General features: G+C 39.0%; 1 long non-coding RNA gene across 2 annotated transcripts; it reads left to right on the top strand.

The window, feature by feature from the left end:
* Positions 1–1,576: 1,576 nt before the first annotated feature.
* LOC307018023 lies at positions 1,577–6,997 on the top strand. 2 transcript variants are annotated; one of them, XR_013802324.1, is made up of 8 exons: positions 1,577–1,980; positions 2,674–2,748; positions 2,842–2,943; positions 3,121–3,219; positions 3,732–3,843; positions 4,025–4,192; positions 4,283–4,437; positions 5,676–6,997. It is a non-coding gene; the product is annotated as an uncharacterized lncRNA (long non-coding RNA). The 2 variants fall into 2 exon arrangements; XR_013802325.1 differs by having other exon boundaries at positions 1,580–1,980; positions 4,025–4,437; positions 5,676–6,996.
* Positions 6,998–25,776: the final 18,779 nt, after the last annotated feature.

The raw sequence follows: 25,776 nt of genomic DNA, 5'->3' as shown, positions 1-25,776 counted from the left end.
CATTTATTTAACATTAGAAATGTATTAGTCTGGCCAATCCAAGACTTGCTGAAGGGCCAATGGATCTATGGTGGGGGTCAGCACAAAGGTCAAGAAAAACCCACATTTGAAAGGTAGACAACGGATGACCAAGAAACTAGTGATCTGTGAAGAACAACAGCTGCACTACTGGTATTCAGTATACAAGCAATTGAGGGTGGACAAGTTTACTACCACTTAAGTTTAAATTAATTGTGTTAATTACTTATTGTAAAGCATTTGAACATTCTTTTGTGTCACATGTTCATTATTAAGTTGATGTATAACTGTATAGTATCTTAATTATTTAAAATATAAGATGTCTAAAAATGGCAACCGTATTTTCAGTTTTCGCAACCAAAAGCTGATGCCTGGTTGCCAGCCTGGTAACCACTTTTAAAACTTAGCGTTGAGCCCTGTTAGCCCTGATTCAAATGATGTTCCCAAATTGAACAATAAAGCCCCAAAAAGGTGGGGAACTAACAAAAGACAGACAGAAGAAAGGTCAGAATTAAAAGCAACTGTTGCCGAGATATGCTGTTTGTAGTCAAGCATAAGAAGTACTACATATCCATAGTGCAACCAGTGTCATTTATTTTGACCCTTCCTGTCTGGTAAAAGCCAACATATTTGCATGTCCCCTATAGGGTGGTGCAGAAATGAGTCCTTAAACCCAGAAATGAGTAAATATGTCAGCACTTCCGGTTCGAAGTCACCTTTTTTCTGAATATGTTTTAGGCTAGAAATAGGATTTTCACGTTTGTTCTACGTCATAAAATATGTCAGTAAATACCCAACTTGTGGATGTTTTTTTTTTACAACGTCTCGTGAGTAAGGTGCAGTACCGGAGTCCAACAGAGAAGCAGCAGCTGCGGGTCAGTAGACTGCGTACTGCGAAACCTTCCCTGCTTTGAACAATAATTGATCCTCCGCACCACAGCCAGTGTTGTCAACTTGGCGACTTTCTCGTTAAATTCGGCGGCTTTCCAAACCCTCCGGCTACTTATTTTTGTCAAAAGCGACTAACGACTAATCTAACGACTTGTAATGCTGTTATTAGGGACTTTTCTGGTGTTTGGAGACTCACGTATTGTTCAGCAGTTAACGAGCCTCGGGTACTGCCGTGAGCCCCTCTGCCCCTGCTCTGCCCTCCCAAAGTACTCACAGGCGCTAGTTGCCTCCCGCAGCAGCTCAGCTGCAGTCAGAGCAGAGAGGAGACAGCCGCACCCTCCCGCGTCGAGACTGTAAATGAATTGCGCATGCGCCAAGCCGTCCTGGTTTTGAGCGGGATTTAAATGTAAAATGTAAATGTTTCTTCACTGTCACACTATAATAAATAACTGCCTTTGCTTTATGGAATGCCATTTAAGCCAAAATTAAATAAATAATTAAATAAATACATATATATATAAATATGCCTATGAAATAAATTCTGGAATAAATAAATGAGGCAATAAATATTTATACATGTACATTTAAATACACATTTATTTATTTCACGGGACTTTTATTTCATAATGACACATTTATTTATTTATTTCAAGAGACTTTTATTTCATAATGACATATTTATTTATTTCAGATGACTTGTATTTCATAATGACGCATTTATTTATTTCAGGTGACTTGTATTTCATGATGAGACATTTCATGATGAGACATTTCCATTCCTTATATGCAAATGAACGGGGCGTTGTTAGCTCACAGATCCAGAGACCCAGACCAAAGTAACAGCACCTCAACACTGACTCAATAGCTTTTGTTTCACACTCCAGTACTCTTAAGTGGTTTGCAAACTGCCAACAAACCAAACAGGTTCAAGAACCATTCTTGTGCTTTTCTGGTGCTTAACTGGTTCTTCTCTGGTCTTATCTGGTCTCCCCAATGCTGCTCTTCTGAGAGCATCCGCTCTGACAGCTCTCTCTAGTCTCTACTGGGAAACAGCTAAAAGTCCTTCTGGAGGTAAGCAACGCTACACAATTACACCCAGTCTGAGAGTAAAATATTTCTAAAAGGTTCGTTTTGCTTTCTTACAACGTTAAGTTCATGTTAACGTAACCTTAAGTTTGCTAGGAGGCTATTGTTACGAGCTAGCTGTCTTAGCTAACAACAGTTAGCAGCTAACGTTTTCTGCAGTTTGTGTTGCCCCTGAAAAACGTGATGTAGTTATTAAGGGTATGTTAAATTAACGTTATTTTACAAGTTGAGAGAGTTAAGTTGTGTTTAAAATCGTCAATGTAATGCACGTTAGAGGTTTTTAGTTGGACATTAAGTTAGCTAACGTTAGTTAACTCTACCAGGTTAGCATGTTAAGCTGTACTTTCTGTGGCAGCTAGCTTAATACAAAGAGGGTTTTTTTGCTTCATTGCAAACTTTTCTTTGTTAATCTACCTGAAACTGTAGGGACAGTTTGTTTCTACTCAACTATAGAGACCATTGTTGAGGAGATGCAAAACATACTGTTCATGAGTTGGGTCCAACATATACCTTGAGTAATGTTACTTTGCTGCTAAAAATGAAACATCATTATCAGATGAGGACATCAGCAAAGTGTGTGAGTCTGTCAGGGATTTGATCTGTTCTCTGCATGTCGTACACACTGCTCTGGTATTACTTATCTTGTCAAATGTAAGTCTCGCTCTTGTCATCGTTCAGGCTTTGAATTTGAACTCCTATGCTATGACTGGTTGCGGACTTGAAGGGAACGCCTTCCTGACATCAAGGAAAAAGGTGAGATTCTAATACATTTGAATGCCAAAAGCAAGTTATTGTTTTAACTTTTTAAATATGATTGTTTTGGGGCATTTCTGTTGTATTGGACAGAGGCAGTAGAGATCTACTGGAAACAGTGGAGAGGGAGGAGATGATATGCAGCAAAAGGCTCAAGCGGATGGTTGCTGCTCCGTGTGGAACGTGTTCTATCAGGTAAAGCACTTTGGTACCCAGTTATTTATGGTATTGAGTTTGAATTTAGCATTTGGAATGTAATTTCCAACAGTGCATTGTAAAGACTGAAAGATGTAAAGCTTGACATGATTTGGTCTTTTACTTAAGAGGATGTTTGTCCTCCTGTCTTCTCTTATTTCCTTATCTTTCTTTCAGGTGTAACATCTACCAATGGTTGTACATGACAGAGACCTCCTCCACCTCTTTGCTGTCTTGCTAGTCAATCCTTCTGATCAGGTCATTTCCTAAATAGTGGTAAGTTTTACAGTTCAGTGTACGTTAATTTAGCAACTTAATGATTTACCGCTGTTGAATAAACCCTATATTGCTAGTCATTTTATTAAAACTACGATTTGTAAACTTTTTGATTCCAAATACAATAATCTTTTTGTTTTAATTGTAAAACATATCTTAACATCCATCAGCAATCAATACAACAAATCGTCCAACACTAAATAGAAGAAATCAGGACCTATTTCTTTTTATACAGCAGCATGTTTTGGGACTGCTCATTGATGTCATCAAGAGCCATTGAGTCTACCTTTTTGTAGTCTGCCTCTCAGAATGTTTATCATTTCTTTGTCTCTTACCATTCCTATAATCATTAGTTTTTTTATTGTTGATATTGTTTTGTTCTTTATTTTTGTTGTGAGAATCACTTTGCAATTGTGTAAGTGCTATATAAATAGTTATACTAATATTATTGTTGTTACCATCATTACTATTATTAATAATGTCTTCTTTGTTTTCTTTATTTATCGCTGCAGAAAGGATCATGCCAGCCCACATCAAACACCTGATAAAGAGCTTGTGAACCTCACTGCTGCGGACACCTGTGTGACATTCGACTCTGACTGGAACCCTCAAAATGACCTGCAGGTACGATATATATATCTGCTCTGTCTGTCCTAGAGATAGTTCAATAGGGCTACAACAACAACAGTCTTTCCGTTTATTCCCTCGGTTCTTTAAATGTATATTTTCCCATTTAATGCTTAAAAACGTTGAACAGCAGCTGCACATGATGGTCTTTTGACCCCTCTTAAATTTTTTATTTCAGGCTCAAGCTTGGTGTCATTGTTTTGGCCAGTCTAAGGCGGTGGAGGTGTACCGTCTGATCACTAGAAACTATGAGAGGGAAATGCTGGATAAAGCTAGTCTGAAGCTCGGGCTGGACCGTGCCGTCCTGCAGAGCATGAGTGGGAACAAAGAAGGCAACAACAACGTGGTGAGAAAAAGAAAATCTGTCATATTTCTAGATGCCAAGTCATTTTTGGGTCAGTCGCTGTTGCAGTATGTCTCTCTGCGTTGCCTTTAGCCGGTCCAGCAGTTCTCCAAGAAGGAGATCGAGGACCTCCTGAGGAAAGGAGCCTACGCCGCCATCAAGGACGAGAACGACGAAGGCAATCGCTTCTGCTAGGAGGACATCGACCAGATCCTGCAGCGAAGAGCCACCATCATCACCATCACCAGGTATGTTCTTAGCAGCACTAGAAACTTGCTCTTTGTGAGATACCAAGTATTTGGTTATTTGAAATGTAATATTGATGATGTAATAATTAAAACTAGGGATGGGTACCGTGGTACCGTTAAGGTCCAACGTTATCAATCTTTTTATCGGTACTGGAGACATTTAAAAAATAGATGTCATATGTATTATATCTACATAAACATTATATCGCAGTCTTACTGTCGCCAACTCCGTTTCTAATATGCAATAAGACTACAAAGTGCGTCTATGATTTATTTTCGATCTTTCCAATCCAGACGAGAGATCTCTCTGCCCTGTCGGTGTGCGAGGGGGTGGGGCAGTTTACACACAGAACCTTCTACATGCAACGAAACACACGCGTGCCGCGCACACACACACACACACACACACACACACACACACACACACACACACACACACACACACACACACACACACACACACACACACAGAGAGAGTGAAACGTCACAGATTACCCAGCATGCCTGGCTGTCAGAGCAGAAGAATCCGTTTGTGCGCTCACAGAGCATGCGCCCCTTAAGCCCCGCCCCCCGAGCACACACTCTCGGCTCACTAGAAAGAATGGAGAGAGAGAATAAATCTAGATTCGGCTTTTAGTGCATTTTACAACTTTAAGGACTTAATGATTCTAGGGCTATACAATAGTTCATACTGGGTAGTTTATTTAGTTTCAAAAAGATTATCCACCGATTTACAGACGTCTCTTTCCCAATGTTACTCAAGGGGAAAAAGTATTTCTGGGCCGGTCGACGTCACAGGCTGATAAGGAAATTGTAGTACCGCCGTTTGGACACAACGAATATTTTCCTCAGAGTCCGGCGCACTTCCTGGGGGCTTGGTCTTTAGGTGGAAGATGCTCGTTGCCAAAAGTGCAATAAGAATTTAGCATGTAAGGGCGGTAACACGAGCTATTTGTCTAAACATTTAGCAAGAGTGCACCACATTCAGACGGAGAAATGCACCGGGTTCGACTGTCTTTCTAGTAGCTTTGTAGCCCCATCCGTGAGTAACGTTTCCACGTCAGGTGTTATGTATGCTAGCAGCAAAACACGGAGTTAACTCAATGATACAAACATGGGTTAATGATTAGAGGTAACTGAGTTATTTATTTTGTTAAAGTTACAGCTATTCTGTTTGCAGTTCTATCATCACATAATTTAATACGATTTGTTAAAACATTGTTATTTCTTATTTTCAGTTTGCTTCAAGCAGTGGCTGTACCAGAAAGACGTGGAGGACCAAGAAATGCTGGCCAGATTGGCAAAGACCGGAAGATACTTAACAGAGAAGATAATGGATATTAACAAGAAAAAGAAAAATAATGTTTATAATTTCTTTGTTGCTGTTTACATTTTGAATTATATTTTTTCTTTCTAAATCAAATGCATCTATTTTAGATGATATATTTATTTAGATGTAGGTTTTTTTTGCAATATTATTGTATTAAGTATAATTTATTAAATAAAAATACTGTTATGAACACTATACAATGTCTTTATTTTTGATAGTTACCCAAATACATTGTATATTTAATACTAACATAAGCTGGTGATAGATAAATGCAAATACAAATATTTATAAAGAAAGAAACAGAAGGGAGGAAATGATGATAGCTAGACTCAGAATAAATCACACAGCTTTGAATGGTACGATGCATTTCATGGGGAAAAGTAACAGTGACAAGTAGGAACTGTGGAGTTAAAGAAAATGTTGAACATCTATAAATCTGAAAGAGAAAAACTAAAGGATAACGTTTTAGTGGCAGAGAGGGAATGGAATGTGGTTTGTATTTTGGGAACAAAAGGAGAGGGAGAAAGAGCTACCAGAAAGGCACTGTTGACCTTTAGTGAAACTGGGGTAGGTAAAATGATCTAACATTAGGTCAGGAAAGATCATAGATTGTTGTTTTGTTTTCTTTTATTTATTATGTTTTTTATTTATTTATTTTTGGATCAGATCATAGATACGTCCATGAGTTAAGAGATGGAATGATATGATGATTCACACTCATGTACAGTAGGTGGCGGTATGCACCTTAAAGTTGTTTGCAATCCGCCAAAAAACCGAGAGAAGAAGAAGTCAACTGGTTGCCAATGGACAATTTACACCGAAGAAGAAGAAGCGAACATTTCTGGCGGGTGAAATTTAGAGTATCAGATTACATGCGATGTCTGACTCTGAGAATTTAGTAGTTTGCCTTATAGTCCTTCTCCTCCATTTTATTCCTCTTATCGAGTAGTCAGTGTGGTGCTGTTGCTTTGGTCTGGGTCTCTGGATCTGTGAGCTAACCACGCCCCGTTCATTTGCATATAAGGAATGGAAATGTCTCATCATGAAATGTCTCATCATGAAATACATGTCACCTGAAATAAATAAATGCGTCATTATGAAATACAAGTTATCTGAAATAAATAAATATGTCATTATGAAATACGATTCTCTTGAAATAAATAAATGTGTCATTATGAAATACAAGTCTCTTGAAATAAATAAATGTGTCATTATGAAATAAAAGTCTCTTGAAATAAATAAATAAATGTGTCATTATGAAATAAAAGTCCCATGAAATAAATAAATGTGTATTTAAATGTACATGTATACATATTTATTGCCTCATTTATTTATTTCAGAATTTATTTTATAGGCATATTTATATATATATGTATTTATTTAATTATTTATATATATTTATTTATTTAATTTTGGCTTAAATGGCATTCCATATTGCTTTGCATTGACTCACACACAGCCTCAGTCACTTAATCACCTCGTCCACTTTGTGTGTGTCTCTCTGTGTCAAGCTAAACATTCACGTAGGTCATCATGTCACAGTCTAAACTGTAATCACAAAAGTACAGAAAGGATTGGGAATCAAAACCTGAGTTTAAAGGATGGTTGAAGCCATTTATTGGAGATGGCACACGGGCATACTGCCTTTATTGTAAGGGAGATTTCTACTAAAAACTATTAAAACTACTTTCTACTTTTTCTAATAGAGACATTTCTGATCTACTGTCGTCTGGATTTACTCTGGTTTCAAGTTTTGATCCTCCTTGAAGGGGGTGGAACGTTTTTTTACCGCCATTACATGATATGCAAATTAGGCAATGACGTCATTTAGGGACTTCCGGCGACTTTTCGGACAGCCAATAGCTACTTTCCTTACTATGGAGTTGGCAACACTAACCACAGCAGTAGCCCCGCTGCGACAGAGTCCAACAGAGAGGCAGAAGCTGCGGGACAGTAGCGTAAAATCAGGGTCGGGTTGTAACGGAATATATGTAACGGCGTTACGTAATCAGAATACAAAAATCAAGTAGGCTAACGATATTCAGCTGGCGTTACATTTGAAAAACGAGTAATCTGATTACAGTTATTTTCGTAAACCTGAAGTGAATACAATTTGGAATACTTATTGGAATTATTGGTGGAAAAGTTTCCTCACAAAATGTAATATTCATTACCGGCAGAACTGTGTGCACACGGCACAGCGCTGCAGCATGTCTGAGCGAGAGAGAAGAGGTTTCTCAATACTCAAATTTCCCCTCCTCGACTCCTCGGTCCTCCGGTAGTGACCCGGAAATGAATTTCAGCGCGCCATTTTGAAGGACATCTCATTTCTCTAAATGCACATCGAGGACCAAGGATCGAGCGTCGAGGAGACTCTCTGGAGGAGCTATAATCGAGGATACACTGATGGTCCTCCACGGCTCCTCCGCGGATGCATTTCCGGGAACGGTGGAGGCGTGACGCACGGCCAGACTTATCTCAGCCAATGACAGCTCTGCATGCATTCCCTGGATATTATTTTAGAAACTGCTTTCATCGCGTTGCGATGTTTCCAGAGAGAACAGCTGTGAGGTCCGTGCAGAAAGCAGAGCAGTGTGTATAATATATATCACTCAGTATAACACGCATACTCTTTTTATTTGATTTAGTTTAGTAGATATCTACAAACAAAGAGTCCATATTTTTCTAAGACCATTTAGTGCTTCACATAGCCTAATAAAATACACAACGACTGTAGCCTGATTATGCTTTAGGAGCTGTAGGTTTGTGTGGTACAGTGTGTGTGTGTGTGTGTGTGTGTGTGTGTGTGTGTGTGTGTGTGTGTGTGTGTGTGTGTGTGTGTGTGTGTGTGTGTGTGTGTGTGTGTCCGGATCTGTAGCCTGTTATTGTCTGATTATACCGCACTGTCAATGAATCAAAGTACATATATAAGTTGTCATGAACACATCTGTCCATCAGACAGAGGGCTGCTGTGCCTTCTGTCATCATTAATGGACGTCTCTTTAAAATGACCACTCAGAGGAGAGGAGTTCTCATTTCTCTAACCGCCTGCTGCTTCCCCTCCTCTCTCCTCGGTTCCCCTCCTCAGTCCTCCGCTCGCATCTCCTGTGGGCGGGACTAAGTATCGAGGATAAGAGTCGAGGAGGGGAATCGACGAGGGGACATTTAAGAATTGAGAAACCTCGAGAGATGCAGGGTGTCTGTGAGGCCCCGCCCCCGCACGCAGATGAGAGAAAGAGAGAGATCTCTTTTAAAATATATTGAAAGTTAGAAACGGAGATGGTTAGATAAAATGTGCAAGATAACGTTTATGTAGCATTTATTTATTGTCGAAATGATGACATTTTATAACGGGATCAAATCAAAGTGAATGGCCTGCTGCAGCTGAATGCATGGGGCAGGTGACTGGAACAAGTTTTAAAAGTTATTACATCGTTTCAGATAATACATAATAATGATAATTCATTCTATTTAGGGGCGCCTTTCAAAGCACCCAAGGACACCTTACAATTCATAACATATTCCAAGGAAAGGTTTTAAGACAGTACAAAGAATGCAGTCCGGGTGATGTTTTTTATGTGGGGTGCAGATGAGAGAGAGCTGTCCAGAATGACACTAAGATGTTGTGTTTGAGTTCTTGATAAGCCATTAAAGCAGTAAAACAAGTGTCTCCTGTTCACCAAAACAAACCCATCTGTTATGGAAAAAGAAAGTATTCCAAAAGTATTCTAAAAGTAATCTGAATACGTAACTGTATTCTGATTACTTTCAGAGCATGTATTCAGTATGGAGTATTCAGTAACTGATTACATTTACAAAGTAACCCTCCCAACCCTGCCTAGAAGTGATCCTTCGTTAGCGTGAAGAGTCTGCTAAGCTTTATGCGATCTTTGGGCTTTATGAATGTAGGGTTACATAAAAAACATACCGAGACTATAGGTAATAGCAGAGTGCTGAAAATAACAGAATACAACACATGAACAGTGGACATAAGTTACACATCTGTTTTCACAGGGTAAGTGGTATTATTTCCCATGACATTAAAAGGACCTTTATGGGTAAAATAAGCATTTATAGTGTTAAAAATACGTATGCCTGCCAAGAATAAGGCATTTTTTCTGTTTAAAGGATAAGGCCAAAGAGTAAAGAGCAGGCACCTTTATATGCCTAAATAAAAATATACACATGCAAAATCACACTGAGAATATATTCCGTGCATGAAAGACCACGGATGAAGAGCCCGGGAAAAGAGGATTGCAGCCGTGCATTTACAGATAATCTTTGGAGCGAGGCAGGGAAAAGAGAAAGCTAGGAATTCTGTTAACAAAATGAGGGGGGAAAAGAACATCAGGCACGCTTATCTCTGAAAGGCTCCTGCTACTCAACCGGGTCAGATGAATAAAGAGGTTTTAACCTAATTTCTCACAAGCTCTGACCGTGCCTGACCGCAGCGAGAAAGAGACAGTGTGTAAAAGTATTGGAATTAATCCAGTTTTTTTCCCCTGACTTGAAATGCACAGCTGGAGCCATATGATAAATGCCTTGCATCAAAAGATGCTGTCTTCAAACAAGCCAGCCAGTGTTCTGTTTTCCATGAGACACTTCAAATGTACACTGTTTGGTCTGAATACTCCAGAGTCTAACAAGTGCATTTTTAATAAAAGAAACACAAATGTGATAATGAGGGGGAGCAGTTTCAGTGGCCCCATGGTGGCAAAAACAAAAGCAGATGAATATGCATGGTGGAGAGCAGTGTTAGCCCTCGAACTAATTTACTTCCATCCTGAGTAATGACTCATCACATGGAGAATAATGGTGAGGGTAGGATCGAAAATCATGCAAAGAAGGTTTAGCCAAAGATTACACTGCCCCCTGCTGGACAAAGCAACATCACACTTACATAAAAGAGATTAAAGTAGTTCAGTGGTTTGTCACCTGCAGACCAAACGTTCTTATTTATGTCAAGAAAACCAAAACATCCCAATTATTTCAGCTTCAATATAAATATTGGTGCATGAATATTTGTACGAGTGCTTGTATGTAAGTGATGTTGTTACTGCACTGTGTGGTTGAGAATGTTGTGTAACTGAAGTGTGTGTGTTTCTGTTTGTGCAGCTTGGATTTGCAAAACGATGTATCCAAAAAAAACAAGAAAATCAGTTCAAAGCAACTCAGCCAATCAAAGCAGAGCATATGCATGTCATATATAAAACATGTTACACCATAATCTGTGACCTGATGAGAGATGTCAGCCATAATGCTGGTCTTTTTTCCCCACAGTTAAGTTGACCTCATGTTTTGATGTAACCAAGCACTATTTACTGTGCTGCTCATGTTCCTGTAAATAACACATACAGTACTGCATCTGGTAGTCAACACAAACAGCACAAGCACAAGCCGGTCAGAGTACTCAGTGGGTGAATGCTTACAGCTATCAAAGCTCAAAACCTCCTGGGTCTTATTTGAAATGTTAACTGTTTAGGGCTGTACCCGAATATTCGACTATTCGAATATTCGTTCGTTGGCCAACTATTCGGGTTTCAATTTCATTATTCGGATATTCGTTTTTTTATTTTAAATATTTGTTTCTAAATATATGCTATTAATAAAGGCGAATTGCCATATTCTTATACTATATTTGTACTTTTGAATTGCACTGTTAAAATGCGGAAATACATACAATCTCAGCCTGTGCTCCTGACATCGCGTTCACTCATAGTCACGAACGCAAACGGCACGCTTCACCTCGTTTCACCCACAAAATGCCGAAGACTTCAGCTGTGTGGGACCATTTTAAATTGGACGACCGTAATAAGAATATGTGCCAAATATGCAATAAGAAACTGGCCTACCATGGTGGCACAACAACTCTGAAAAGTCACCTGGATGCTGTAAGTAGTAGCCTAGCTTAGCTGTTGTCAAGTTGCCATCATGGAGCTGCTTTATTCGCCGTTTAAACAGTAACGTTACACATGATAAAAACATGCACTTACTTTGCTTGGAAAATAGTTGCAAGCAAGCAACCAAATTGTTTTTTTATATTAGTTTTTTTTATTTTATCCGAATAGTGAAAATAATAGGAGTAATGTGGGAACATCTGGGGCTAAGGCAATGGCATAAAGTTGAGTAGCTCAGCCTCAGCCTAATAATAACTTGTGTCCATAGGTGCATCCCCACGCATCCCAGCCATCAACATCCTCAACAATACAGCAGACCCTACAGTTACCCTACAGGACACATTTAGTTTTAATGTTTGCGAGTACTGAGACAATAAATAAATATAAATCGTAATAGTATGCTCTTTCTGCGCTTCTGCTTAACAGCGTGTTGTCAGGTGTATCGGATTCGAATATTCGCTGCTGATTACTACCGAATATCCGGAGCCCGGAAAATGGTATTTGGGACAGCCCTACTGTTTAGCATCATACTGACATTTCAAGTGCAAATGTGTATTCATCATTCATTGTAAATGTGTCACTAACAATATATAGTTTAGATGATTGAATAATGCAGAACGGATGGCTCATGTTAGAAATTAAAATCAATGTTTTGATGGTATAATGTAGCTTAAACATACCGTCAGTTTAAACGCTCTTTTATACTGAAAAACTAGAAATTCTTGTGCACAAGCGGTTAAGCTTTTATTCTGAAAATCCTTCATCTACGGTTAGCATTTAGCATGTGGCTAATCTACGATGTCCTAAAGAGGTGAATTGAGTAGCGAAATGACATGGAGTGGTGCAAACCGAAACCTACTGATTTAACACTACAACTATAGATGTCGAGATACTACCATGCTCAATATTAAATGAAAGTACAGTTTATTTGAATACATTATTGTTTACAGACGAGAGTAGCATGTGACAACACCCGGAAACCAAACCAGCCGTGAAGTATTTTCTGTATATTTTGGAGTATTGATTACAGCGTTTAGAATGTGTTACATGAAAAGTGATGAAAGAGAATATGAGGAGAAAAGGCGGGTTAAGCATATATTGAATGTGAAAAGTACCAATCCTCTGTTTAAATGCAACAACGGACATTAGAGACGAGGCTAGCCGGCTGGCGGGGAGGAGCCAGCAGAGGATATATATAGCAGCACCGGACGAGGGATTCGCCCTCTTCTCTTGCTCATGAGAGCCAGATCACAGCTGTTTTCTGCCTGAACAATATTCTGTCTGTAACACTACCGCGCCTTTTTAACAATTAAAGTATCCCCTTTGAATCTTCTCAGAGACTCCATTTAGTCTCATTTTAAAGCTTCTCTCCTGGATGCGAGAATAAAGAACATATTTAACAATTGGTGACCCGGACGACGTGATCTCGTTTCACCGGGAGTGCAGTTGCAGTTTTCAAAGGAGCTTGAACAATGCTGGCAGACATACACTCGGGCCCATACAGAAAGGTAAAGAAGTACCTGTTTATTCAAAATCTTCAATAGATTACATAGTGAACAATAGGAGTGTGTGTCTGTCTGGTAAATTGGACTCCTGAGAAAGACTGCCTACATTTAAGTTAAAACAAGCCTAAATTGATAAACATTGGTATCCTACCACACGTGGCGTTGCTTGGTCACAGGCAGGGTGAGTTCAATTTATTTTGTTCTATTTAACCCTGCATGTTATTCGTTTGTCTGTTATTACATGTCGGCTAGAGGCCAATCACTTCTATAGGTGTCTTTTGTTGCGTTTTAAGTTAACGTGAATGGTTTTAGGCCATTAAGCAGTCGGGACTGCTTGAGGCAAAGACACAGCCAAAGTTTGAAGCTAAGGTTATTGGAGTGAGTGTTTTGTGTTAACAACAATGTGAGGCTGTTTTAAAAAAGTCATTTTTCAAGGAAAAGGCCTGAGGAGGTTGAAGCTTTCAGTGGTTACTTTATTTCTGTTTTCAAAAAGACATTGCGTTTTGGATTACGACGAGAAGTGCGACATTCGTGTGTTAGATAGACGATATTCTTCTGATTGTGTTTGGATAGCGTCCCATTTTGTCCCATAAATAGTGTGTTTAAACAGAAGAGATGACCATACTGGCTCTTAAAGTCAAAACATTTACGTACATGGGTAGAGGGCTATGACGTAAGGGTATAAGGCCCATTTATCATTGTAAACTAAATAGAAATGTTATTTTAAACTACAGTGTTGTGTGTTGAATTTACTAGACAAAATATCACCCCACCATTATTTCAACTCCAGGTGTTTTCTCAAATCCCTTTGTTCTTCAGGTCAAAGGTTGGAAAACCAGTTGCCATCTTGTCTTGACCTCATGTTTACAGTGAACCACACGGCAGTCGCCATTTCATGAAATGCTAATTGAAGTACTCTGTTTGCTTTAACACACTGAGGCTAGGCATTCCATCTTCTAAAGAACATCATACTTCTTGTTAGAGTTAGAACTATTGGAAGTACTTCTGCTGGTAAAAGTGTATTGGCTGGTTTTGGGATATTCTTGTTTGCAAATGTGTTTTGGCGGTTATGTGCTGTGTTGTTTAACCATAGTGTAATGTTCTTCCTATTTTAAAGATATTTTTAAGGAAAATAAGTTTTGCAACAGCTATTCTCTAGTGGATTAAGCTGGAAATTAAAATAGCGCACTCTGGTGGTAGTACAGAATTATTACACAAATAGAAGAAACACCATAACATTGTGAAGTATAATTTTAAGTGTTATAAATAACCACATGCTTGATCGCCAAGATAGAATTGCAAGTGGTTTCTAATTATAAGAGAAGAAACTTTACATAATACTTTTTCAAACACCAATTTATTGAAGCTAACACAAGTAGTGACATTAGCATAATTCCATACATTTCGGTATGCACTGTACACAGGCGATTTGGATTTGAACCATATTCATATTTCAAAGTCAAAACCATACACGGTACAACTTTATTTTAACATTTCATATTTTAAATTTGCATAATTTTTATATAATAATTAACTTTATTAATATTTTACCTAACATTTTTTTTTTTTTTAATTCTATAACTTACAAAAACAAAATTAATAAAACCAAGAGCAACTTCAAAAAAAAAACTGATTTAAAGTTCGGAGGAACAGCAACGAAGGTGCTCGTCAGAAGATTAGTGCTTCATCTTTGATAAGTTAATAAATAATTAGAGAACATGTCACCAAAACAAACGAAGTTGAGGCTAGACGCAGAGCCAGGCTCAACAGCAGATATTAAGGGAAGGATAAAAATCAGATCAGATGCTATAACAGTTCCAAATCTTAGACAAAAGACATGGAACCAAATGGAGAAACTGTTGGAACAATGGCAAACAAGAGGACTGTTTCCAGCAGATGATCAGCCTGGACCAACGAAAGCCCATAGAAAAGCTGTAGTTGAACATGAGAATGCTGAATACCTACAACAGGAAAAAGCATGGATCAAAGCCGGACAACCCTCTTGCTATGGACCTGAAAACATTGCTATGAACAGAGCTGAAAAAAGAAAATCTAGAGTTGCAAGTCTGGTACTCCATCTAAAATATGTCAGCCAAGAATCAACGAACAGCATGTATGTGGCTCAAGGAGCAGAGCTCACAGCAAAGGAAGATAAGAAAGAAAAGACAGAAGAAGCTCCAGTAATCCAACCTTCAAAGCTCCTTCCAAGCCTGACAGATGCGCCTCCTCCCTACATGACAGAAGAATACAGTTTCTTTCAACCCCCAATACAAGCTCCAACTCTAGGTGTTTTAGGAGGAGTATTGGAGTTGGACGGTCTCCCCACAGCTACACGTGTCAAAGACTTGGAGTATGAGGTAAGACTCCTATCTGGTGAGCTCAACAGAAGATTGGAAGAACTAGGCATAAGAATGGAAGAGGAGCGCAACAGAAAGATGGAAGAACTCGGCAGAAGAATGGAAGAGGAGCTCAACAGAAAGATGGAAGACCTCAGCAAAAGGATGGAAGCACAACTCAAGAGAAGAGAAGGCGAAGGTTCTCCAGACACCACAACCGTAACTGAAGCTGGAAGACTCAAGAACTGCTCAACACTCATGCTACCGCTGATAGCGGCTGGAGAAGGAGGATTGAAATACCAATCATGGACTCACAGAGACATGGAAGCATTAGCGGCAAAACTACCTCCACTTACACAAGGAGGTCAGAAGTGGGTGAATGATCTGGAGAAATACACAGTCCAAGACCACCTGTGCTTGGGAGACATGAGGGCACTGCTTGGACGGATAGAAGGAAGACTAGAGGCAAGAGCAGTGGATTCCAAGGCCAAATGCACCAACTCTCCAGATTACATTTTCTTCAACAAAGTCAGGTCGAGGTATTGGGCTGCCATTCCTCAAATCTAACCCTACAACACAGAGTTTACATGCCCTCAACAGCCTGAGAAAAGAACCGGGGGAAGACATGTATGCCTTCCTGAAGAGATGTGAAGGAGTGTGGGAGGACTGCACTGGAGAACGACATGACGTTTCACCGTCTGTCGTAATGCTGTGGAAGAACGCGGTCATTAACGCGCTTCCCCAATCAGTGCAGGCAAGCCTGGGAGATGTGGTGGCATTAGACGCTATACCCATTGAAGAATGGGTATAGCGCATTTACCACAATATGAAATACCAAGCAACCCAGAGGGAAAAAGACGAAGAAATTAAAACATTACAACTAAGACTCTTGAAGATACAAATGGCTGAGAAAGATACCGAAGCTAATAAAAACAAGAAAGCAGCAAGGCAAATGGCAGCTACATCAGAGAAGGCAGGGCAGATTCCTCCAACAATTCAAGCTCAGGAAGAACCAGAGAATGCAGGGCAGACATCTCAAACAGTTGAATCTCAGATAGTGCCAGAGAATCAGATGGAGAACCAACAACCAGGAGGTTTCCGAGGAGGCAGAGGCAGAGGAAAAGTTATCCGGTTCGAGGGATGCTACATATGCAATCAGCTGGGCCATTGGGCTAGAGATTGTCCACAACAACAAATGAAATACCCACCACATGCACCAAACAACGGCCCACCATGCAGTTTCCATGATGACGACGGAGGCAGGGGGTCCCAGAGATGTCAAAGACGTACAGGATTTCCAAACATGAACCAAATGCCACTGACAGCCTGGTATCATCCACAACAATGAGGAAGCTTAGAGGACCAGACCATCAGGTGACGCATCTTCAGCACTAGAGTATTTTGAAATCCAGCTACATAGAGCCACATATGTCACCACAGGAGGGAGAGGTTGAATGTTATTTAAAAGATAGTGAGTAGAATATTGCATTTACACATAGAGCAGCCACAGATTAGAAGTAGCAGAGTAGAACATTTAGCAGACTATTTTTGTAATTATGAGAAGGAAAATACATTATGAGTGATGTTGTTCCCCCACACAGAAAACTATTGTGTCCACACAACTAGTGAGGTCAAGAAGACGGGCTTCCACCCAAAATATGCAAGGGGCGGCGATACACCTGACGTGAAGCTGTCCAGACCTGAAAACAGAAACTCGATTCTGCTGTGGTGAAGTCTGGCTACAAAGGGAGGTGTCCGATAGGGTCGCTTGTCTCAAACCAGTGAAGAAGTCAACAAGAACCCAGCTGAACTAGAGAGTGACTGTTATCGGGAGAACAGTGACGGAGCGACAGAGACTGGCCCAACATTTTCCAGCCAGTACATAGATAGACCCCGTCAGAAGACCGGGGCTGTGTTTAAAGGGGAACTTCATTTATTGTTAGCCAGAAGTGCAGTTTTTAATCAAACAATTATGTGATTTATGGAGTCAATTACATTTTTCTCATAAACACAATTTTATAATCGGTCTGAAGTATCTGTTTTAAGGCATGAGCCGCAGATTAAATAATATAACACTGATTAAGGGCTTGGATGAAGAAGTTGTAGGGTTTTTACAACAGTTTCAAGAATCAGTCTTTATTTATTTATTTTTGAGTAACTTTACTGATTTATAGTGTAGTGGGTAAGGCAATATCTCATTTGAGTGAGGGGCACAAGCCCTTCATGCAGGTCACCCTCTGTGAGAAGAGTTCATATTTTCCCTCCAGTTTGGAGAAATATTATTTTATCATATGTTAGTTCAACAGTGTCAACAAATCCTCTAATCCTAGAATTATTGAGACGCATTAGCGACATCAGGGGTATTGTTTTTCGCAGCAACGATGATGCATAATACCATTACAAAAGCCATTATTGAAACAAGTAAACTATTAGAAGTGCTAATGAAAAATGTTTTGTGAATATGCATTTATGCCATCAGAAAGCCATACATCATATGATATTTTTGTACGCCTTGTGGGTACACGGAGAATTTATATTTATTTAATGCAACGTTATGGGTTTTACATGTCCTGTTCATAATACGGTAATCATTGCAATATTAATTGAGCATTTTATGCTCAAAGGAGGGAGTGTCATGATTATACAGATATGTTGATTTCAGTAACGTTGTAGTTAATAAATAATAAAATGTAGTCAACAATAGGTCTCATAACAACAAGAGGTATGCCGATGCTTGGGCCTTTTCCAAGGAGGGAGTGGTCCAGTTTTAGATATTAGACAAATAGAAGTGGATGAATATGTCAGAACTCTGAGTAACATTATGCAAGTTTTCTCAACACAGCAGGCTAGGAAAACTACAGAGATACCAGACGAGACACCAGAAGAGACTCCTGTTCGGCCAGGTGATTGGGTGAGGGTGAAAGTTCACAAAAGACAGTGGGCTCATCCCCGGTAGACGGAAGCGTGAAAAGTTGTAACAAACTTCACACGCGCTCCGGTTTAAAGGTAAAGAAAAAGGAGCAAATTGACACCACCTCACACATTGTCACCCTTCACTGGCAACTTCCAGAACATTATTGGGAGTTAGGACTGATTTGGCAGAGCTGGAACAAAACAATAAATAGAAATAAGATAAAGATAGAAACAGCTCAAAAGACAAATTGTCTATAGATTGTACATTAATGTGAAAACCTATTTTTTTGTTTTACATCTGAAAAAGAGTCCAATTTTTTGTATATGTTATTTTTGTACTCATTATTTAAATTCTGTAACGGACACAACCAGGGATAAAATAGAGATGATGACAAGAACAAAGCCAAACCAATTGTGGGGTCCCCTAGGGATAAGAGGCAGAATAGCATTGTTGATTGTGCTCATTACACTTGGAAACTTTCTGGTTGGAAGGGGAGTACAATATCAAGTAAAACATGGAACCATTAGTTCCCTCATAGAGAATGCCCACATCACTAACAAGACTCCAGCTGGGTTTCAGAGACTTTCACTTATCCCCAGAGCCAAAAGATCAGCTGAGCAACAAGAGGAGGAGTTAGAAATACTCGGTCCCAAACAAGAGGCGGTTATAATCAAGACGATTCACCCCCCCTATATGCAGTTCTTGTATCAAATGATGAGATGGGTTTAAGTGATCGGGATATGTAAGTGATGGGGATTTACAGATTAGGGGAATCTCTAAATACACTGGATCCATGTTTTAGTCCGTACCAGAAACACCCCCTGTTAAGCTATGAACAACCGACCGGTGACCTGAGCACAATTATTGAAAATGATTGTTAGACACAGGCTACTAACCCACAAGTACAGCTTTGTATGTACAAACTCTATGAACAAGATTCCCCAGCAGATAGTGGCGGCATTGCAGATATGTCCAGTCACAAAAGTTACTACGGTTCTAAATAACAGTGAGATTTAAAGTGATGGAGAAAATATGGAGACGTTCTTTTATAGTGTGTGAAATATGTGGTGCTTGAAACATGTAGGTATTTAAATTTATAGAAGAAAATGGTTTCCTGAAAGAGTTAATTGGAGTAAACATGTTACAGTGGGTGAAAGCAATGTTTAGGGATATGGTAAAATTATTAGTAGACATAAATTGTGTTTAGATGACATTTAACAACTAAGATGGATAGTAAGATTAGGAAAATAGAGTGGAAAAGGTTGGATTTATTTTACCTCAGTGTGTTAGAATTAACTATAGATAATGCGTCCCGAGATCTCTCTATCTATCCGCCTGTCAGAACGCTACGACCCCAACTTCCAAGCAGACAAAAGACCTCACCACGGAAGACTCCTCCTCCTCCATCGAACAGACAGAGAAGCAGAGCTGAACCATCTCCACCTGAGGAATCCAGAACTACAGGTGACATAAAAAGGCACACTCTCATCGGTCCCCCACAGGACATGAAGTTCCAAGTTGAGCCACAAGATTTGGGTACAAGAGCAGAGTGTGGGACATGAGAGCGGAATACGCCCTCCATGCAACCAGTAGAGACTGTAAAGGAGGAGATGAAATGCAAAGCAGATTGGACACTGAAAAGAGTTACAGCGGAAGGATCCAAGAGCGGATGGACTGAGGAGAAGGTGCACGGAGGAGAGGAAAGGACGGAGGAGTTGGCATGGTCCGGCAGAATGTGAGGGGGTCGTGGCTTGACAACCAGCGGGGGAGAGAAGGAAAACGGGAGTGAGTGAGTTTACACATAAACACACTTATTCACCAACGAGAAATACGTAAAGAAAAAGATTTATTAGCCATGAATTAATCAATTGGTGAATTTATAAAGAAAAAAAGAGGAAACTATTAAATAACCCTAAAAACACACTGAGGGTAGAACATATTATTCAATCTTTTCATCATATGAACAAGAGTTTTTTATTCATGTGTGAATTTGGGGAAGATTTAATTTGTTACAGTATAGACCTACAGTTTAAAGGCATGGTTTTAGTAACCACTCTATAAAAGCAGACAAATCTTTATTTGTATGGAAAATGTTAAAGGTAGAGCTAGTACCAAGCCAAAGATAGTGTTCCAATCTAGAGTATTGATTTCTCCATTGTAGCATGGTTATTACCTCAGGAGGGAAGATTAAGGTGGAAATAACATTTGTTTTCCGTCCAAGATGTAGAGTTTTAAAAAGACACTGGGCAAAGAGAGATTGCACATTTTAATTTAAAAAAACTAATATAATTGGGAGTAATACATGGGGGGCCTTGGATCACTCATTGTGATGGTGCATATTTTACAACAAATATCGTTCAGGGAGAAGGGATCGCTCGACCCACCCTGCAGATGTTTTAAATCTTACTTGCAGCTTCAGAGGGAGTGCACGGCACCAGAGTATGAGTTTTAAAAGACACCATTCAATCAGTGATGACCTGACATTTAGAGATGTTATTTAAAGGAGAAACATATCTGCCATAAGTGTAAATTCCTGAATTAAACTACAAACCATTAATGAAATGACTTCTGTTTTTAAAATCCTTGTTAAAGGAGGAAGTAATTATCACATGCTCGGGCACCCAAGGTTCCACACACTGTTAAAGGGGTTAGCATAGCTATTTAAGTAGACAAGAATTGAAAATAAATTAGTATAATGAGTTATTGATATTCCACCGGTTCTCACACCATTTCAGGGACTTTATCACTGCATTAGAACAGACCACCCAAAGGTACTTAGTAGGAACATTTAAGTGATGAAATTCTACAACTGTTGTCACTGACCAAAATCTTCTCCCAGAAATGACTGTCTAGAATGCCGTACCCCAGAGTAGAACGCACAACGGCCCCTTCTAGAGAACATATTACTTTCATACCTTAAATGGTATGAAAGGAGGGAGGGTACATTTCTCATGAGGAGACAGTTACAAATGCTAGCAGACCAAGATGACCCACCCCGTACAGATGTTGATGACAATGATGACTTAGTTTAAATGATATGGATGTTCGGAGATGAGATTGATCAATGAATGTCCAGCTGATGTGATTCTTCAAATGATTAAATTATGTGAAGAAGTGAGCAAAATTAAAATGGAGTGAATCCATTTCAATTTACTTCATACTATTCCAAGATAGTATATATTTGTATTATTCCAATTAATTTTACACTATTCTAAGATAGTCCATTTTATTTGACTTTATTATTTTTATACTATTCTAATATGGTAGATTTCATGTTGTATAAATCATTGCTATTCTAAAATGGTTTGTTTCTTTTCACTTTGTAAAAACAAGTGCCTTAACACTGAGCGTGGTATGGGAACGGTTTCTGTGAAAGGAGGGAGGAAGAAATGTTCTGATACCAAGCCATTGCTGCTATTTTGAAGAATGATATTGAATGCAAACACTAGAAGTTATACACAAGGGAAAACTTTTATGTTTGAGCACAGGCAAATAATTTATTTTGTATTTTTGTAAAGTTAAGCCTATTGAACCATTCCATTTTGATTGCATGTTTGTAATATAAGATATGTACTATGCGAAGTTCAGATGAAGAACTCATTGATTTCAGTATTATACACACCTTTTAGGTGTGTAAGGAGGGACTGTTAGAAATTAAAATCAATGTTTTGATGGTATAATGTAGCTTAAACATACCGTCAGTTTAAACGCTCTTTTATACTGAAAAAACAGAAATTCTTGTGCACAAGCAGTTAAGCTTTTATTCTGAAAATCAATCATCTACGTTTAGCATTTAGCATGTGGCTAATATACGATTTCCTAAAGAGTTGAATTGAGTAGCGAAATGACATGGAGTGGTGCAAACCGAAACCTACTGATTTAACACTACAACTATAGATGTCGAGATACTACCATGCTGAATATTAAATGAAAGTACAGTTTATTTGAATACATTATTGTTTACAGACGAGTACTATGTGACAACATCCGGAAACCAAACCAGCCGTGAAGTATTTTCTGTATATTTTTGGAGTATTGATTACAGCGTTTAGAATGTGTTACATGAAAAGTGATGAAAGAGAATATGAGGAGAAAAGGCGGGTTAAGAATATATTGAATGTGAAAAGTACCAATCCTCTGTTTAAATGCAACAACGGACATTAGAGACGAGGCGAGCCGGCTGGCGGGGAGGAGCCAGCAGAGGATATATATAGCAGCACCGGACGAGTGATTCGCCGGCTAGTGATGGGATTTATGGCTCTTTGAAGGGAGCCGGATCTTATGGCTCCGTTCCTTTCAAAGAGCCGTTCAAAAGAGCCGTTCAAAAGAGCCGTTTTTTTTGGCGGGGTTACTTGGTTTGTCTGTGAAATAATCACCAGGATAATGATTGACTGTATTGCCAGACCTAATGTCAATAATCTGCTTTGTAAACACGACACAAGGTGGCGCCATATCCATGTCATTCATGTCCGTGAATGTACTACTTTGAATTTACCCTCCGTATGTGTTAAGTAAATAAAGTTGCCTTGCCTTGAATGAAATTCACGCAACTCTTAATATAGATACTGTGTTTTTAAGTGGCGATGGAGATCATTTGTTGGCCCTGCTTTAAAGGATATTTTGCCTTTACAAATGGTGCGCTTTTTTGGTTGAAGTGCATCAAAATGCTGCTGCGTTTTCGCGTTTGGCTCATTTTCCATCCGAAAAACACGTCGTCTACCTGTCCTGTAGCCTACCACTTGTTATGACTTCTCTCTCTCGCGTATTCCGTTAAGACCCACCCCATCTCACTCCTCCTGCTGAAACCTACTAATCAGAGTAGGGGCGGGTCTTCACAGAATACGTTTGGGGAACAAAATCAAGCTTTTTAACAGGCGAGTGGATTTTGGCAGGCAGTGAGTGCGGACTAACAATTGAACGATAACAAGAACGGCTCTCACCAAGTACGACTCGGTTCCCCTCGTTCATACCAAAGAGCCGTTCAAAAGAATTGGCTCGTTCGCGACCGACACATCACTCCTCTTCTCTTGCTCATGAGAGCCAGATCACAGTTGTTTTCTGCCTGAACAATATTCTGTCTGTAACACTACCGCGCCTTTTTTTAATCTAAACGTATCCCATTTGAATCTTCTCAGAGACTCAATTTAGTCTCATTTTAAAGCTTCTCTCCTGGACGCGAGAATAAAGAACATATTTAACACTCATATAGATATATATCCTCCATATGCTGCATAAAGGAAATAAGCCAATATAATGCTTAGCAGTAGGCTACAGATAAATGTGGGCTCACTATTTGGCAAGCAACCGGTCACAGTCGCCCTGTTTCTCATATCTTATAAAAGCTTATTCATGACTTATACATTGTTCCAAACTTAATTAATAAATGAATGAAAAACTATTCGTAAACCCTTTATAAGGGTAGTCTTATTGTAAAGTGCTACCAAAAACTGTTACTAACTTAAAAACTCAACAATGTCTATGTTAATCGACTAATCGATCAACAGACATAGTCGTCTAGGTTATTTTGCATCCAAAAATGCAACAAAAAAAATGCTGTTTTCAGACTCGTAAATATAGATATGTGCTAGTTCTGTTTATATTATGTAAATATCTTTGGGATTCAGACTTACAAAACATGACATTTTAAGCCAACGCCTTGGACTTTGAGAAACTGGATGGATTCTTTTTCACTATTTCCTTACTTGTTTTATAGACCATATGATTAATCTACAAAATAATAGGCAGATGACTCAATGAAGAGAAATCATCAGTTCCCTATTCAGACCTAGACCAATTCCCAGTTACTGTAATAACCAACATGTGAGCCGAGAACATGCATAATAACATGAAAAATATGCAGAGTTGACATTTCCTAAAGTTACACTTGTCTCTCAGCCACAATAACAAATGTTCAATTTCATCCAATATGATGCATACAAATAGCACGTTGATTGCATGTTCTATTTCATTGTGGCCGTACAGCAATCACAACAACCATCTTGTTTACAGAGAATTTACTACGGTAGGTTTCTGTGTAACATGCGCTGGTGTTTTTATATAGGGAAATTGTGGAGCAACAACTACTTTGGAAAGTAATTTGATAGACTGCAATATTACACACATGGTTGATAATCAGACCTGTTCTCAACGTGACGTAGCCATGTTGGCTCTCCAGAGCTAGCCCGACGTTAATCCGTTTTCCTCCTTCTTTCATCTTTGGTAATCCTCTCAAAGAAAGATACTCCAAGTCAAAAAAATGTCTGCTCTTCCACCGGTACCATGTGCTGCGAAAAAAAAAACGTAGGCCTATTCCTTTTGCAAGCTAGCAGTAAACTACATTTCCCTGAGGAACCTCTCTATGTTAAAACTTTTTTTTGGAACATGGTTTTGGTTTAAAACATAAGTCCAACAAGTCCCAGCTTGTCGATACATTGGTGTTTTTATTTAAAGTGTTTTTCCTCAAAAGAAAGACTTTCAAATGTGTTTGTAGAAGATAATGCAAATCAAGGAGACTGAAGCAATTATACTTGAAAATAGTCCACAGCCAATCAAATTGCAGTGTGGCGACAGGCAATAATCTCCAGGTCGGTGGCATCATATTGTTTGACATTGCGCATGCGCACGGTAGATTCCCACACTAAACTCGGGACAAATTTAATTAATACATCATTTTAAAACAGTCGTATCCGACAAGACGGTAACCTAACCTAACATTGTATAATCATATTGAATGACAACATCAATGTAAATTACTCAGTACCACTTACAACATTTTCCTTCCGATTACAACAGGTGGGGTTATGGTGCACTTGCCCCAATTGTCCGATAACCTCTTGAAACCAACATACTCCAGTGTTTTGTTCTGCAGTGTTAAACACACCAATTTGAGAAAAAACACAACAAGCCACTAATACTCAATCTTCCTGTTTGTTATTTCAATAACTGCTTGGAATTGGAATATTTCAAGCATCATTTTGAAGACGAGTTCATTTAAGCTAATTCAAGCACCTGTTGCTGTTTACAGTATAACTCAAATAAAGGTGTTTCTTTATTGATATACTTTCATGTTTTGAGTTCTCTTTCAGGTGCAATGGATTAATATCTTACAAAAGAACATTTAAATACTGTTTTTTGTATGAATTGTATATTTTCCCAACTAAATATACAAATCCTAAATCCTTTTATGTGTCATCTTAGGGTTTTAGAGTCCAAATACATGTTCATTTCATGTGCTTTTATTTTGAACGTGAACTGACAAGAGAAAAAGTGTTTAGCTTGTTCTTGAAATGTTGAGGCGATGTCCTGAGAGCAGGTTAACTTAGAGGTCAGACCTGAATGAGTAGAGTGATAAGGTACT

This window comes from Notothenia rossii (genome assembly GCF_949606895.1).
Source record: "Notothenia rossii genome assembly, chromosome: 9".
Taxonomy (NCBI): domain Eukaryota; kingdom Metazoa; phylum Chordata; class Actinopteri; order Perciformes; family Nototheniidae; genus Notothenia; species Notothenia rossii.
The sequence above is the reverse complement of the archived record's forward strand: the minus strand, read 5'-3'. Positions and strand labels throughout refer to the sequence as shown.